The sequence below is a fragment of the Chrysochloris asiatica genome, unplaced genomic scaffold (genome assembly GCF_000296735.1).
Source record: "Chrysochloris asiatica unplaced genomic scaffold, ChrAsi1.0 scaffold00011, whole genome shotgun sequence".
Classification (NCBI taxonomy): Eukaryota; Metazoa; Chordata; class Mammalia; order Afrosoricida; family Chrysochloridae; genus Chrysochloris; species Chrysochloris asiatica.
In genome coordinates this window covers 749,590-761,844 of record NW_006408529.1, presented here as the reverse complement: position 1 = coordinate 761,844, position 12,255 = coordinate 749,590, and the positions used below count along the sequence as shown (strand labels likewise).

The following is a 12,255-nucleotide window of genomic DNA, read 5'->3' as shown; positions in this document are numbered from 1 at the left end:
AAGACTTCAGTTTTCTTTTATCCAAATGAATGCTCATGAACGCAGCTGTGAATAAATCAAATGATACATTTCATTAGGCAAATCTACTGTTAAAGACATCCTTAAAGTAGTATAGAGCAAAGATGTCAGTTTAAGGACTTAGGTGTACCTGACCTGAGCCATGGTATTTTCAGTTGCCTCATATGCATGTGAAAGTTATCTTAAGCAACATTTTACTTCTACAGAAGAATCGATGCATTTAAATAATGGTATTGGCGAAGAATATTTAAAATACCATCAACTGCCATAATAACAAACAAATCTATCTTGGAAGAAGTATAGTCACAATGCTCGTTTGAAGCAAGGATGGCAATATTTTGTCTGTCTGGCTTTGGACGTATTAATAGGAGGCACCATCCTTGGAGAAAAACATAATGCTTGGAAAAGGGGAGGGTTAGTGAAAAAAAAAAAAAAAGAAGAAGAAGAAGAAGACTGCTAATAAGATGATTGATATGGTGGCAGCAACAATAGGGGTTCAAACATGACATCAATTGTGTTGTGAGGATGACACAGAACCGGGCAGTGTTTTGTTCTATTGTGTGCATAGGGTTGTTATGAATCTCGTAACCCAGTAAATGGCACTTTGCAACAACAACATGGACAAAATATTAAATTACAAGAGCATCCAAACAAGATGGAAGGACGACATAGAGTCACTGTACCAAAAAAAAAAAAAAAAAAAAAAAAGACTGGCTGGCCTATGTTCAGTCATTTAAAGAGATACCATATTATCAAGAACCAATGGTATTTTAGGAAGATGTTCAAAAGCTCTGAAGGCATTCATGTAATAGAAGGCTTCAGGAATTGATGGAATACAACTTGAAATGTTTCAACAAACTGGTGCAGTACTGGAGGCATTAAATATTTTGTCTCTTGATGTTTTGGCCACATCCAATATAGATGGGGATTTCAAAAACTGGAATTAAACGATCAAGGCTTATTTCCACTAATGTTTTGAAGCCTCCTCATATATGAATGTTCTGGCAAAGCTTTTTCTCTCTGGATCCTGCATTTGATTATGTATTTTCTTCATCATCCTCTGGCCTTCCAGCTTGGAAAGTGACCCAACAGCCTCCTGCCTGAACGGCAGGTAAGTTAGAAGCAATTTTCAGCACATGGATTTGGAATCTGTTAGCTTTATTGATGCACAAGTAAGGAAAAGCCTCTAGCCTGCCACTGACCCATGGATTTGTGACTGGCCAACTTCCATAATTTCATGAGTCATTTATTTAAAGTAAATCTTTCTTTCTTTATATACACTTTACTGATTTGTTCCTCTAGAGAACCCAGACTAAAAAAACAAAGTTTCTTTGAAGACCAATCTCAATCACAGAGAGGACTTAAAATGTTTGTGGATATATGGAGTTAAACATAATGTTGTAAGGTTAAACATTTTTTGATCTTTAGAAAAATTATAATGTGATTTTTAGGTTTTAAAAATAGTATAGTTATATTTATTTAGTTTAATGCTAAGACTAAATTTGCTTTTAGAGAACTTTTTTTTTTTTAATTTAGGAAACCACATGGTCTCCCAAAAGGAGTTCTGTACAAAATATTGCTGATATGATAGGAGAAAAATCTGTTTTCCTAGAATTTTCTTTAATTTGATCCTTAATTCATAAAATATGTTGAAGAAAGATGAGACTTGCTTCTGTAAAGATTTACAGCCTCGGAAATTCTATACAGGGTTGCTAAAAGTCAGAACTGACTTGATAGCACCTAGGTTAATGTGCCAGAATGCAAAGCCATTTGAACTGCCAGGCTGGCGGAAACCCTATACAGGGCCACTATGGGTCAGAATCAACTTGATGGCACTTCACAACAACAATAACTGTATCATAAAATACATTGATTTCTTTTCTTTTTAAAATTTATTTTGGCAATTTTTAATTTTAAATAATACATTGTATGACAAATATGGGAACTATAAAACTCATTTCTTATGCAGTGCCAGTTTATATCTTTTACCTATTTCTGCATTTTCTACAATCAATAGAACATTTTCTAATCTGTTTATGTCTGCTAAAAATGTCAGTTATTTTATCTCTTACTTTTTATAAAACACTAGTATTTTTTCACATGTCCATACATAATTCAAATTTAGCATGCAGTTGAAAGATTATTGTTTTCTTTGCAAATATTTTAGTTGATTGAATATGCTGGCAAGAACACATTGCAGAGATGTGCTGGCCCTTTAATGCTCTGTTTCTGTTGTCATGGAAATAAGATTCTCAAGTAGTTTTATCTGCTGTGCTTTGCTTTTTATAGATTCCCTATCATTTAAAGTTGGTTTTGGACAAGCATTCAAATCCTTCAAATAAACACCAATCTTTATCATCTTGTTCAATGTTTTTGCTAATCGGGTTTCTTAAAAACCTGTGGGACTGTTAGATTTTTCTAGGAGTATACATTGTGTATAACTGCTCAAAAAATTTAAAAAAGAAATAATTATAATGAAAAAAGAATCAAATTCAAGTCCCAACATAAATAAATATATACTAGTCTCAAATTATTATTTATACTGAATATTCATATAAATAGAATCTTGAAACATACATAGTCATGTAACTATGTATGTTGCTTATCCAAACTACGGCCTACATGCTCCTGCATGATTCAGCAGCCACTTACTTCTAGAATTTATTACAGGCAGACTATTTGGGTTTGGATATAAGTTCTGCAATTAAGCAGCTGTATCATCTTGGGCAACAATATCAGTTCTCTCTTTCTCAGTGTCCTTATCTGTAAGATGAGAATAATAGTCTGAGAAGACTATTTGTCATATTCATTTGCATAAGTATTTAGAATAGTAATTTGAGCAAGTAAATGCTGTTCTTGCTATTATTACTTTTCTCCATTCCCTTCCCTTCAATTCATTCTTCAAACACACCAAATCTCTTGCTGTCATGACTTCAGCTATTGAATTTATCATTGTGCTAACATTGGTACCCTGGTTTCTTTCTCATCATATCTGATTCTTCACTTCCTTGTCCCTTATGAAATTACATACAGTATTTATTGTATTCCCAATTCAGTCTTCATCCTCTCACATTTAAAATGATTCAATACATATGTATATAAATAATTAATAATGGAGAAAGTTCATTTATACTTGTACAAATACTTCCCTATTATATAACTAAAGTATATTTCTAAAAGATAGAAATGACTCCTATTTGTAAATGAGTTATTTTCCTACATCATGGAGAATATATCGTGGAGTTAACTTTTTTGAAGAAATCTTTGTGAACTGGTAAAATGTTGTTGTTGCTATGTTAAGTGCCATCAAGTCAGCACCAACTCATAGCAACCCTATGAACAGTAAAATGAAACACTGCCTGATCGTGGGCCAACCTCACTACTGTTGCCACGCTTGGGTCCATTGATGCCACTTGGCCAATCCATCTCATTGGGTTTTTCTTCTTTTTCTCTGACCCTCCACCTTACCAAACATGATATCCTTCTCCAGTGACTGTTCCCTCCTGACAATGTGTCCGAAGTATGAGAAATGAAGTTTGGTCATCTTGGCCTCCAGGGAGCACTCTGGCTGCACTTCTTCCAAAACGGATCTATTGGTTCTTTTGGCAGCCCATGGCACTTTCAATATTCATCTCCAACACCATAACTTAAAAGCATCAATTCTTCTATGGTCTTCCTTATTCACTGTCTAACTTTCACATGCATATGAGGTTATTGAAAATACCATGGCTTGAGTCAGGCACACCTTAGTCCTCAAGCTGCCATCTTTGCTCTTCAGCACTTTTAAAAGGTCTTGTGCAGTAGGTTTGTCTAATGCAATATGTCGTCTGATTTCTTCACTAAAGCTTCTGTGAGTGTTGATAGTTGATCCAAGAAGAAGGAAGTCCTTGACAACTTCAATCTTTTCTCCGTTGATATTGGTCCAGAGGTGAGGATTTTTGTTTTCTTTACATTGAGATGTAATCCACATGGAATGCTGTGGTCTTTGATCTTCATCAGTAAATGTTTTAAGTCCTTTTCACTTAAGCAAACAAGGTTGTATTATCTGCATATCTCAGGTTGTTAATGAGTCTTCTTCCAATCCTGATGCCATGTTTTTCTTCATATCATCCAGCTTCTTGAATTATTTGCTCAGCATGCAGGTTGAATAAGTATGGTGAAAGAATACAACCTTGTCGCACACCTTTCTTAATTTTAAACCATTCAGTGTTCCCATGTTCTATTTGAACAACCTGCCTCTTGGTCCAGGTACAGATTCCTCATGAGCACAATTAAATGCTCCAGAATACTCATACTTAGCAATGTTGTCCATAGTTTGTCATGATCCACACAATCTAAAGCCTTTGCGTAGTCAATAAAGCACAGGTAAACATCTTTCTGGTATTTTCTGCTTCCATCCAAGATCCATCAGACATCAACAATGATATCCCTCATTTTAATAGCTTTAAAATAATAAATGTTTTAACAGAAACTGTGGTTCAAATTTGGCTTTTTATTATTTAAGAGAGACTTTCAATGTGAGAAAAATTGATTTTATATTTATGTTTCCTGAGAAATTTCAACAACATGAGTTCTTATTTCTAGATATAAGAACATACTAGGGGAATATATTTTTGTTGTTGTTGTTGTTTTTTCAGTCTCCTTGGGAAGAACCCAAAGTTCAAATTTGAAAATATTCAATTTAACTCATAAACTGAAAATGTTCAGTTTAATACATTCTCTGGTTGACAGTTGGATCCACAAGTTTAGAAATCAAGAAAGTTATTTTGTCAACTGATATGGGATACAAATTTCATAAATCACAGTACACTTTGGGCAAGATGAAAAATGAATGTTTATCCCCCTCCAAGACTGAAACTCCTAGGGAACATATGAGCAGCCATGTAAGATTGCAAAAAGCATGCAAAAAATGTTAAAAGGAATCCTTCAGATAGAGAACCTATGATATCAAACAACAACCTGATATCAAGATACATGACAGCATCAATTAGATAAGAACTCAGGCAAAGAAATCTTAAAAGTAAAATTAAACTACAAAACTGAAAACAGAGATGTCAATTTGCAAATGACAACAACTTCAGAACAAAAACAGGGAATAATTGCTTTAGTTAAAGAATATCCATGTGAAGAGAATGCCAGTGCATTATTAAGAAATAATAAACTTTAAAATTTAGGAAGATAAAGGTAAATTGCACAGTAACCAAGAAGAAAAGAAGTCAATATACTCACTCACCAAAATAAAAAAGAAGAGATTTATGAAGACTTAGAAAATAAAATATCAACAACCCCAAAGGAAATGAAAAGACAACCAACAAACCAAAGTAACTCAATGTAGAAAATTTAGTGAAACAAAGAAACAGTCACCATTACACACTCACAAAAACCCTTAACAGCACCACAGTAGTAAATTCTTACCTATTGATAATTACATTGTATATAATGGTCTAATTGCACCAGTAAAAATACAGAGAGTGGCAGAATGGATTTAAAGAACTGCCACATCCATATGTTGCCTAAAAGAGACATTTGTTGTTGTTGTTGTCAGGTGCCATCGATTCAGAACCGACTCATAGCGACCCCATGCATACAGAACGAAACAATATCCGATCCTGGGCCAACCTCACTACCGCTGCCACACTTGAGTCCATTAATGATGCCACCTGGCTGATCCATCTCGTTGGGGGTCTTCCTCTTTTTCTCTGACCCTCCACCTTACCCAGCATGACATCCTTCTCCATTGATTGTTTCCTCCGGACAATATGTCCAAAGTATGAGAGACGAAGCTTAGCCATCCTGGCCTCCAAGGAGCACTCTGGCTGCACTTCTTCCAAAACAGATCTATTGGTTCTTTTGGCAGTCCATGGCACTTTCAGTATTCTCCTCCAACACCACAACTCAAAGGCATCAATTCTTCTACGATCTTCCTTATTCACTGTCCATTTTTTATTTCTATGTGTTCCATCTGGCGAGGTCCATGTGTAAAAGAGACATTAGTCATTGTTAAGTGTTGCCAAGTTGATTCCGACCCATAGTGACCCTGTATAGGGTTTCCGAGGAGCAGACATAGCTTAGATAAAAAGGTAAGTTGATTAAAAATCAAATGAGCAGGAGAGGTAATATTAATTTATGACAAATAAAGTCAAAATCTATCAAAAGCTGAAAGAAGGACATTATATAAGCATTAAAGGATCAATCCACTAAGAAGACACAATTGTACTAAAATTTGAGCACCCAGTGACAGAATTCCAAATTACATAAAATGGATTCTAAAAGTATTGAACACAGAACTAGATTGTTCTGCAATAATATTGTTGTTGTTATTGCCTTCATGTCAGTTCCAAATCATAGTGAACATGTATAGGGTTTCAGAGGAGCAACTTGTAGGTTTGAACCACTGATGTTGTGGTTAACAGTCTAGTACTTACCTTTCTCAGAAGTATTAGAGATGAAGTCTGACTATCCTGTTTTCCAAGGAGCATTCTGGCTGTACTTCTTCCAATACAGTTTGTTCTTCTGGAAATCCATTATACTTTTAATAGTATTCTCCAACAACGTAACTTTAATGCATAAATTTTTCTACGTTCTTCTTTATTCCCTGTCCAACTTTCACATGCATATCAGGCTATTGAAACTGCTATGACTAGGTCAGACATACCTAAATCCTCAAACTAACATCTTTGCTTTTGAACACTTTAAAGAGTTCTCGTGCAGCAGATTTGCCTAATGTAATATGTCATTTGATTTCTTGACTGTTGTTCCATGAGTGTTGATTGTGGATTCATGAGTGTTGATTGTGGATCCAAGCAAAATGAAGTCTTTGAAAACCTCAGTCTTTTATCATTAATCATGATGTTATTTAATGGACCAGTGATGAGGATTTTTATTTTCTTTACATTGAGGTGCAACCCATAATGAAGGCTGTAGTCCTTGATGTTCATCAGTAAATTTTGAATCCTCTTCACTTTTAGTAAGCAAGGTTGTATGAACTGTATAACACAGATTGTTATTGAATCTTCCTCCAATCCTAATGCCACTTTTTTCAACATATAATCTAGCTTTTCAGACTGTTTGCTCAGCATGAGATTGAACAAGTATGGGAAAAGAACACAACCCTAGCACATACCTTTCCTGACTTTCAGCCATTCAGTTTATCCTTGTTCTATTCGAATAATGGCCTCTTGGTGTCTGTACAAGTTCCTAAGGAGCCAAATTAAGTGCTCTAGAATACTCATCTTTCACAATGTTTACCATAAGTTATCATGATCCACACAGATGAAAGCCTTTGCATAGTCAATAAAGCACAGGTAAATGTTTTTCTGGTAGTGTCTGCTTTCAGCCAAGATCCATCTGACATCCCTTGTTCCATGTCTTAGTCTGAATCCAGCTTTAATCTCTGCCAGTTCCTTGTCAATATAATGTGCAGTTATTTTTGAGTTATAACTGTCTCCCTTATGTGCTCTATTATAAATATGAATATGGCATCCTGATGTGGCAATATAGAATAATCACTAGATTAAAGGTTGGTTCTCAAAAACCAACCCAACAGGTGCTCCTCAGAAATCCTATACATATATATATTGTTGTTATGTGCCATTGAGTTGATCCAACCCATAGAAACCCTGTATAGGGTTTTCAAGGAGCAGCTGGTGAGCTTGAACCACCAACCTTGTAGTTCAAGTGACTTTGCAGTCTGATGCACTAGCCCACAGTGCCACACCAGGACTCCATAAATGCAGCACGTACAAATATGTATGAAGAAATATCCAAACTTACATTTTGTATAAGCAGCCCTGGTGGCACTGTGCTAGGCATTGGACTGCTAACTGCAAGATTAGTGGTGGTTCAAACCCACCAGCTGGTTCATGGGAGACAGATGAGGCTGTTTATTGTCTTCAGTACTTAGTTTCAGAAACCCTATATAGGGCCCTATGAGTTAAAATTGACTCCATGGCAGCAGATTTGGATTTTCTTTTATGTATACCTATCACACAGGTGTACTCCTATACAACCTCTCACACTAATTTAACTTACAAATACTTGTGTATCCACTGACAAATTATTTTTTGTTAGCCTTGGTGTGGTGCTGTAGGATAAACACTGGAACTACTAACCGTAAGGTTCAAACCCACCAGCTGCTCCACAAATTCCCTGCACAGGTTCTTTATGAGTTGGAACTGATTCAACAGCACGTAACAACAACAACATTACTGTTGTGGCAGGATTATATACATTATAGCATTCACTAAGTTATTGTTTTAGTTAAACATTGTCAAGTCGGTTCCAACTCATAGCAACCCTGTATCAAGTTTACGAAGGACAGCTGGTAGGTTTGAACCAGCAACCCAGTGCTTTTAGTGTAGTTCCATACCAGCATTTACCTTACTTACCCTTTATTCTTGTATACCACTTAAGTGAATACAAAGTGACTTGTTGTACTCTTTCCCCATATTGTGTATATCCTTTCCCTTCCCCAGAATTAGCATGTGTTTACTACCTGGTTAGTCATTCTCATTTCCTTCCCCTCCTATTGCTGGTAACCAATAATTATTCTTTCTAGCTAAAAACCCATTCTCGACTTTTTATAACAATGGTCTCATACAATATTTGTTCCTTTGAGACTGATTTATTTCATTCAGAATACTGTCTAGATTTATCCATGTTTTGAGATGTTTTTATTCCTTATCATTGCATAGTGTTCCAATTTATGTATGTACCACAATTTATTTATCCATTAAGGAACACTTCAGTTATTTCTACCATTGTACTATTGTGAGAATTCTACAGAGAATATGGGTATGCATATGTCTATTCATGTCACAACTCTTATTTTTCTAGAATATAAACCCAACAGAGGAACTTAAAATCTGCTGCACAAGACCTCTGTAAAGTGTTCAAGAACATAGATATTGGTTTGGGACATGGAGCGGGAGGTGCTGGCGTCGGTGGTAGCATGGTGGTATAGAGGAAAGGGTTGGCCGAGTGAGCAGACTTGCCGACTAATCAAACAACAACGAAGATGACTGTTGCTTACTCATCTTAACCAACCGACCACCAACTTATCCCGAGCCTCCTACTATCAACTCAGGTTAGGCTGGTCCCCCACCTGCCTGCTGCAGCCGGGGTAGCAGCCCTGGGAGAAGCACTGGCATCCATTTCCTTTAATTTTCAAAATTTGAAGATGGCTGCACAATCAGCTCTGAAATTTGTGCTAAAAATCACCACCGAGATGTCTCTAAATGAGCACTTACTAGTATGCTGAAGAAGAAACTGTTGATGCCAGTGAATATTCATGTTCGATGCAGCAACAACAGCAGCTAGCCAGTACCAGAAACAGAAGACTGGCCCAGCAGATGTACAATAGACCCTCTGTTCAGGCAGCATTAAAACTTTAGCAGAGCTCAAAGCAGCACCTGGGTAAGAGTAACATCCAGGCACCGTTAGGCCGACTCATAGGGGTCCTGGCCAGGGGACCAACTGGAAGACAAAGCCTGTTCATAAGCCAGAGAGGCTTGCCCAAGGACGACTACTTGGGGGACGTGCCACGAGAACCCAATTTAGGGGTTGGATGTCACTCCAAGGTCAAAATCTGCTCCGAGATGGACAAGCGGATCCCTGAATGGTCTTAAGAAGAGGTGGTGTTCGAGGTCGTGGAGGTTCTGGGAGAGTTGGCCTAGGGCATGGAGCTATGGGTCATGATAGAAACGGTGGTAGAGGTCGGGTATGATAGGTAGGGGAAGAGGGGGTTTGGGAGGCCGAGGCTGAGGCCGTGGACAGGGGAGAGATGCTCTTTCAAACCCTGTACTGACCAAGGAACAACCGGACAACCAATTGGATGCATACATGGTAAAAAAAAAAAAAAAAAAGGACATCTGGATGCTGAGTTGGATGCCTACATGGCACAGAGAGACCCTGAAATCAATGATTGAAACCTGCCTACCCTCCCATGAGACACTCCTGTTGAAGTCACCACATCTGTAAATGTTCTTGAGATACCTGATGAGAAGAAACCTGATTCATGCTGGAAGGACCTATCACAATACACTGTGGGCTTATTTGCTACTAGTTTGCATTTAGTGTGTTCCTTTTACTTTTTGATACTGTGTTGTATGAAAACCCTTTTTTCCTTTTACTTGGTTTCATGTATATATTTTTCACCCAGACCTTGTGATTAGAACACCCTCCTCTGTCTCCCTTGCCTGTCATAAGTTCGGATATTTTAACATTTCCTCTGTTCGACTCCACGTTTCCCTAGAAACAGTCATTGAGGGTATACTTTACAGTCAATAGTAATAACTATAGACATATCCCTAATGCCTCTGTTCTGAAATACAGTTCTATATCTCCTTTAATGGCCTTTTAGAAACATCCAGAGATCTGGAGCTCAAAAAGACAGTCTTGACAATTTAGTGTAGCAACATTGACTTGGCTTCAGGACCACGTAACCGATTCTGGGCAATAGCAGCTCTACTGTGGTTAAAGTCACTCCTTTGTGTGCTGACACTACATAGATGACAACCATTGTGCACACTCTACCCTCAAATGAGATAAACTTTTTGTTTTGTATCATGTCAAGGGCAGGGAGTGGCTTATACCTGTAATGCAGAGGAAGAAGCCATTTGTTTTGACATGCTGCAGGAAGGATTAAGAATAGAGAATGAATGCCACACTGCCTGCTATAGAAGGGGTCAGGAGATATTTGTGCTGAAGTGCTATTATTCTTACATTTATTCCAAGCCATTCTTGGTTTCTAATTTGCTTTGTTTGACCCTCTTATTTCCTTTGAATATTTAATAAAGTTCAACCATATTCTGTCCACTATTCCAGTTTCAGTGTCCTCAGGGCTGCTTATGTAAAATATAAGTTTGGATATTTGTATACGTATTTGTATGTGCTGCATTTATGGAGTCCTGGTGTGGCACTGTGGGCTAGTGCATCAGACTGCAAAGTCATTTGAACTGCAAGGTCGGTGGTTCAAGCTCACCAGCTGCTCCTTGAAAACCCTATACAGGGTTTCTATGGGTTGGATCAACTCGACGACACATAACAACAACATATATGTGCTGTCGAGTCAGTTCTGACTCTTAGTGACTCTGTATAGGGCTTCTGAGGAGCACCTGTTGGGTTGGTTTTCTAGAACCAACCTTTAATCCAGTGATTATTCTATATTGCCATATCAGGATGTCATACTCATATTTATAATAGAGCACATAAAGGAGACAGTTACAGAAACGTTTTAGACATAACCAAATAGCTCTCAGGAGTGAGATACTAAGCTTGAAGGCTAAAGACCATAATCTTGGTAGACATCTAGAACTATTGGCATGTCGCTACTGTTAGGTGCCGTTGAGCTGGTTTCAACCCTATGTTGAACAGAATGAAACACTGCTTGATCCTGCACCATCCTCTCAATTCCTGCTATGCTTGAGCCCATTGTTGTTGCTGCCACTGTGCTAATCCATCTCACTGGGGGTCTCTCTCTTTTTCATGGGACTTTTTCCAGGAACTAGACCTTCATGATAATATGCTCAAAGTATGAGAGATAAAGTCTGGTTATCTTGGCTTCTAAGGAGCATTTTGACAAATGGAAGCAGGAAACCCAGAGTCAAAATGGGGAGAATGCAACACATTGAACTGAAAACTAATTTGCCATATAATATTTCATCTAAAGCACAATCAAATGTTCAAGAAAAATGGAAAGGTAGTTATCAGAAGATTAATAATTGCTTTCCTATTTCTTCTCATTTATTTTTCTTTGCAAATTGCAAAAAGAACATGAAATTTTAATCCTAACAAGCAATATTTATATGTGTGTGTGAGAGTGAGGTTCAACAAATGCCTAGTGGATGGCTTTCCTTACAAAATGCTGTGCTTTCAGTCTCTTGGCAAAATCTAGGTTCTGATATAGGTTCAGTATATATGAGTGGAAATGCAAATTCTGAGCAGGGGTCAACCCTAAATGAACCAATTTGAAGTCTTGACATGTTCCTAAAGGCTAGAAAAGAACTATATGAGTTAGTATCATCCTCTTTTGTTATTAATATGTTGAGGGAGCATTGATTGTGCAGCGGTCAAAGTACTTAACTGGTTGGAGTTTTAAATTCACCAGCCACTCTGTGGGAGAAAGATAAGGCAATCTGTTTTCTTTTTTTTAAATGTTTTATTGTGAATTATATGATAGTTTACATGAGAGAACTTTAGTTTTACATTCATTCCATCGTATATCATCTCATTGCCATG

At 37.2% G+C, this 12,255-nt stretch overlaps 1 pseudogene; it reads left to right on the top strand.

Moving 5' to 3' along the window:
* Nucleotides 1-9,196: 9,196 nt before the first annotated feature.
* Nucleotides 9,197-9,944, top strand: LOC102832036 (annotated as a pseudogene).
* Nucleotides 9,945-12,255: the final 2,311 nt, after the last annotated feature.